The sequence below is a fragment of the Ruditapes philippinarum genome, unplaced genomic scaffold, assembly GCF_026571515.1.
Source record: "Ruditapes philippinarum isolate M1 unplaced genomic scaffold, ASM2657151v2 ctg2208_1_1_1_1, whole genome shotgun sequence".
Classification (NCBI taxonomy): Eukaryota; Metazoa; Mollusca; class Bivalvia; order Venerida; family Veneridae; genus Ruditapes; species Ruditapes philippinarum.
This window is the reverse complement of record NW_026859269.1, coordinates 95,976-101,975: the sequence shown is the minus strand read 5'-3', so window position 1 is coordinate 101,975 and position 6,000 is coordinate 95,976.

The window sequence follows — 6,000 nt, the reverse complement described above, 5'->3', positions numbered from 1 at the left end:
CAAGTCATCCCAACTTTCGGAGGTATTTTTTTTACTAGTTAGTTATTGTAGTGTAGTAATGCTGTAGGGTAGTTAGTTGTTCTTTTTTCTAATAAGTTTTTATCCAATGATGTTATCAATAACCCTTCAGTTAGTAATTTCACCAGTTTTCTGAAATTTTATCCATATATCCAGCTATATTTTGGCTTAAATACTTTATTTAAAACATTGAGATCAGATTTTTTTTATCATATATATAAGTAGCAACCATTTAACCTGAAAACATCAACCTCTGCAAACCCCCTTATGATTTGTTTTATAAGTACTTTGAGAGGCATATAATTATGTTCATTCTAAGTGGCAATTTTTGTTTTTAACATTGATTGATTGATTTGGTTTGAAAAGTACATATAGATCCTTTCAAGCTTTAATGTTGAGGAAAACATGTCTCAGTGCCCACCCAGGTGCACCCCAGGTGGATAGCTGCCACACATAAATGAAAACTTAGCCCCTGGCAGGATTCAAACCCACTGTAGTGTAGTAAGGGGAAATTTAGTGGTTTTATGTAGACAGCCTGCTTCAAGTAGAAACAGAAATTTTAGCATGCAGTGGATATGTTGATAATTTCACTCTCATTTAAACTTTGATCACTTTTTCTATAAAGAAATCTTCAGTGTCTATTCATCATTTATAATTTTATTCTCAGTTATTCTTGATATTAAAGCACTGGCAATATATAAGATACATACATGTACCTCTGATTGAAGATACATGGTAATATCATTTTACTGAAACTTGATTTTATCAATTAGTTCAAATGTAATTTTTTACTAGAAAACAGAAATTTAAACCAGGAACATTTTTTTTATAATGAACATGTAATTCTGATTATTCTCTCACTCGTTTTGTTTATGCTAAAAAAAAAATAATGGCATTCCCCACCCTTTTTAATTCCTTTGGCCCCCAAAAAACAAAAAAATTTTTGCTGTATTCTTTGTTGCTTTTTTCACTGACTTTTTTAGAATATTATTTAAGGCACCTTATTTTTTTAAGTAAAGATTTAAGAGCCATTAACTCTTCTTTTTTTTCTTAGAGTTAAATTTCGCCTTTCTATAATTTAGATTTGAAAATTAATGAATAAATGTTTTAAAATATTCAAGCACACGGTTTAATGGGGGTTTAATAAGCAACAAGTAAGTTGGGTTGGCTTTTTTGTGTGTTTGATAATCAACCTTTTTTGTTTTTGAACATCATTTTGAAGACATTGTTTTAAATTTTAATTTAAAATATGAAATTTTCAATTTTTAAACATTTTTTGGGTTTATTGAATTTCATTGGTTTTTAAATTTAGTAGATATTAGCTACAAGCATTTGGTAGAATATTAGAATTTAAAAAAAAATAAAAATTACCAAAAAAAAAAATATTAAAATTTTTGAAAAACAAAATAAAAAAAGAAACAAAAATTTTTAAAAAATAGCCCAAAAAAAATGTAGAATATTATTAAAGGTAGATTAACGAGGGTCAGTTGTAAAGTAACAATAATTTTTAGGTAAATTAATTAGTACAGGGTGATACAGGCAGTTCTAATCTTTGACTTGTCTGTGGGAAGTAAAGGGTGGTATGAAAGGTTTAAGACCTTGTAAGTAAGGGGTGGTATGGACGGCTGTAAGGAGAAGTTGGAGACCTTGTAGGTAACGGAAGGTCTAAAGTCGTTAACATAGTGTAAATATAGTCTGTAGGTAGTAAAGGGTGGTACGGACGGCTGTAAGGGGAGGTTGGAGGCCGTTTTAGTTAGTGTTATATATTTATGAGGTACTTAAGTATGATGTGATTGGTCACTAACCATTTAGATAGTGTTATTATATTCTATAAATGGTAAAGGGTGGTACGGACAGCTATAAGGGGAGGTTGGAGGCCGTTTTAGTTAGTGTTATATATTTAAGAGGTACTTAAGTATGATGTGATTTGGTCAACTAACACATTTAGATAGTGTTATTATATTCTAATTTAAATGGAAAGGGTGGTACGGGGAAGCTTGTAAGGGGAGGTTTGGAGGCTTGTTTTAAGTTAGTGTTATTATAATTATTTCTAAAGGAATTAAAGAAGGATGCAAAATAGCAAATTGGTAGAGAGATCAGATACCATTAAGATAGTGTTATTATATTCTGTTAGTGATAAAGGGTGGAATGGACGGCTGTAAGGGGAGGTTGGGGGCCGTTTGGTAGTGAATAGTGGTATGAATAACTTATGAGATGTCTGGGGCCATTTTACTTTCAAAGGAGTATCCATACAGATCTAGCTTATAATACAGATCTAGCTTATAATGCAGATCTCAGTTCCATGATAAAAACCATTGATAGGTTTATTTCTGCTTTTTTGTTTAAAAGGAATAATGACATGGACAGTGCATGTGTGATTATGTTCAGATGGGTTAAGACTTTGTTTTTTAGGCACCAACTGTTGCAGTATCTCAGTGATTTAAAACCAATGCTGCACATTTAATCAAGCCATCACTTATATGCAGCACTATTCCTTCTCCTTTTTTGAGCATAATATTATCACCCATCCCCTTTCTTTTAATACCCACCAGAATATTTCTTTGCTTCTCAATACTAGAAGTAGGAGAGGGCCTCTTAGAATATTCTTTGACTATATAGAAGTCTCAGTCTGACTAGAAGAGATGCTGGATAGTGTCAGTAGAGTTTCAGTGGTATTGAAGTAAGAAAAACAATGATCAGCAAACTTCTAGCAGGAAAATGAAATATCAAAGCAGTCTTTCAAATAGAGAACTGCATCAGAAGTCTTAGAAGAAGAAAGTTGGTTATAGGCCCGCATGGAAGATCGGGAAACTGAATGTGTTAGCCTCGTTAAATAAAGTCGTTACTTACTTTCTCACTCACTCACTCACTAACTTTGAAAAAGTGGAATTATCAGTTTTATATCCCTGATATATTTCTATAAACCACTGAAAAGCATGTAATAAACAGTAGTATATTATATGAAAAACAGACATATAAGAATTGCTGTTATTGAGGTAGAAAAAAGATAAGCAGTTTTGTTATTGAAATAAAAAAAGAGCCAGTTCAACCAGGGGATTCTCCCAGAATAGGTTTTGAACACAGAGAAGTAGTTTGTCCATAATGTGTTAACCAAGTTCAGCATCAAGGTATTATTATGTTATAGGTAGTTGCTGAAAAAGGTTAAAACTGTTTTTAATATGCAGGGAAGAAAGTATTAACACTGCAAAATATGAGGCAGAGTTATGGTTCTTGTGCACTGCACTTCTCCACTATTAGATCTATCTGTCTTCAGTAGAAACTAGTTTTCTTACAGTTGGAGTTACATTGTGGACAAAAATTAAGTATGAAAAAGACAAAGGCTGTTAATACTCAAAAGTTATAATGTGCACAGTTACGGTTCTTGTGCACTGCTCTTCTACTCGATGAGATCTATCTATCTTCTAAGTTTCTTTTTGATACCTCTCTTGGTTTCTGGGTTGTGTACAAGACAAAGTTCAAAGTGTAAAAATTATAAAGGGCAATAACTCTAACATTAAGCAAGGCAGAGTGAAGGTTCTTGTGCAGTTCACTTTTACTAATGAGATCTATCTACCTACAAAGTTTCTTGATATCTATTTAGGTTTCAGAGTTAGTCCCGGTCAAAGTTCAAAGTGTAAAATGAAATAAAAGGGCAATAAGTCCAAAATTAGGCAAGGCAGAGTTATGGTTCTTGTGCACTGCACTTCTTGTCTACCTACTTAGTTTCTTGTTGATACCTTATGTAGTTTCAGACTTATGTCTCGGACAAGAAAATGCAGACAGATGGAAAAGCGGCGACTTTATAGAGCATAAAAAAGGACCAGCAATTATACTTGAAGTAAGAAAAAATGGATCAGCAATATTGAAGTAGAAAAAAAAAGATCAGCAGTATTTGAAGGAGAAAAAATTGATCATCTGTATTTGATGTGGAAAAACCAATCGACATATTTGAAGTAGAAAAATGGATCAACAGTATTTGAAGAAGAAAAAATGGATCTACAATCTACAGTATTTGAAGAAGAAAAAAAGAGATCAGCAGTATTCAAAGCAGAAAAAGCAGTATTTGGTGTAGAAAAATGGATCTGCTTATATGAAGTAGAAAAATGGATCAGCAGTATTTGATGTAGAAAAATGGATCAGCATATTGAAGTAGAAAAAATGGATCAGCAGTATTTGATGTAGAAAAATGGATCAGCATATTGAAGTAGAGAAAATGGATCAGCAGTATTTGATGTAGAAAAATGGATCAGCATATTGAAGTAGAAAAAATGGGTCTGCAGTACTTGAAGTAGAAAAAGAGATCAGCATACTTGAAGTAGAATTTTTGATTCAGAAAAATGGATCAGCATATTGAAAAAGAAATAAAATGGATCATCAGTTTTAGAAGTAGAAAAAAATGGATCAGCAGAATTTTAAGTAGAAAAAAGGATCAGCATATTTGAAGTAGAAAAAATTGATCAGCAGTAATTGAAGTAAAAAAAATGGATCAGCAGAATTTGAAGAAGAAAAATGGATCAGCAGTATTTGATGTAGAGAAAAAGAGATCAGCATATTTGAAGTAAATAAGAAAATTAGCAGTATTTTAAGAAGAAAAAAGAGATCAGCATGTTTGATGTAGAAAAAAAGAGATCAGCTTTATGAAGTAGAAAAAAAATGAATCAGCAGTATTTGATGTAGAGAAAAAGAGATCAGCATATTTGAAGTAGAAAAAATAAATCAGCAATATTAGAACTGGAAAAAAATGGATCAGCAGTATTTGAAGACTAAGAAATTGATCATCATATTTGAAGTAAAAAAATGGATCAGCAGTATTTGAGGTGGAAAAAAAATGGATCATCATATTTGAAGTAGAAAAAATGGATGAGCAGTATTTCAGGTAGAAAAAAAAATGGATCAGCAGTATTTGAAGTACATGTAGACAGAAAAGAATCAGCAATATAAGTAGTAGAAAAAAAAGATCAGCATATTTGATGTAGAAAAATGGATTAGTAGTATTTAAAGTAGAAAAATTGGATCAACTCTATTTGAGGTAGAAAAAATCAACAGTATAAAACTACTAGTAATTAGAAAAGTGAAAAGGGCATAATTATCAAAAATAATTTGAAAATTCATGACAGATTATGTCCTCTTGTCTGGAAGTGGGGATGATGGTCTTGTAAGGTTAAAAGTTGCAGAGCAAATGATTATACCCCAGGGTATAGGAAATAAGTGGGGTAGTATGAACAATTTAAACAAAAGTGTGACGCCAATTCTTTGGTAAGTCAGGATAGAACGACTGTTATATAAATATAATAGTCGAGAAAAAATGGATCAGCTTTCTTTAAGTTGAAAAATTGGATCAGCTCTCTTTAAATTTATTTCAAATTGTGCTGATCTTTTATTTTTGTTATGTATAGAGATAGAAAATATGAGCAAGAACATTGGATCAATAATGTTGCCTATCCATTTGAATGATTATAAATTTGATTCCATAAATTTTTGTTAGTGAACAAAATTAATGAAACTTATACAAAATTACCATCTTTGATTGTTTTTGAGATTTTTTTTGTCTCTGAAAAACAAATGATAGTTTTAACTTAGTTATTTCTGGAAAGGAAATTCAACCAAAATAGGAAGTTTATTAAGATTTATCAACCATTAGATATGTGGAGATTGTGACCGAAGATGGGACTTCAAGACAACCAGTTGAGCACCTTCTGTTGACTGGTGTATTATTTTCAGTCAATGATTGTGAAGTCTTCTGGTGAAGAATTGCAACATGGCATTGTGGGTACAACACAGAGAGTAACAATTAAACAAGAGTGCCATAATGGCCCTTATATCGCTCACCTGACTATGAATATCCTCCATGACAAGGAACAAGTAATGTTGAAAACGATAAATGAAAGCAGATATAATCAAAGCACAGAAAGCGCTGAATTTGTTTGGGTCTCAGAATGTTAGAAAGGTGAAGGTTGTGAGATTATAAAACAATTTGTTTTT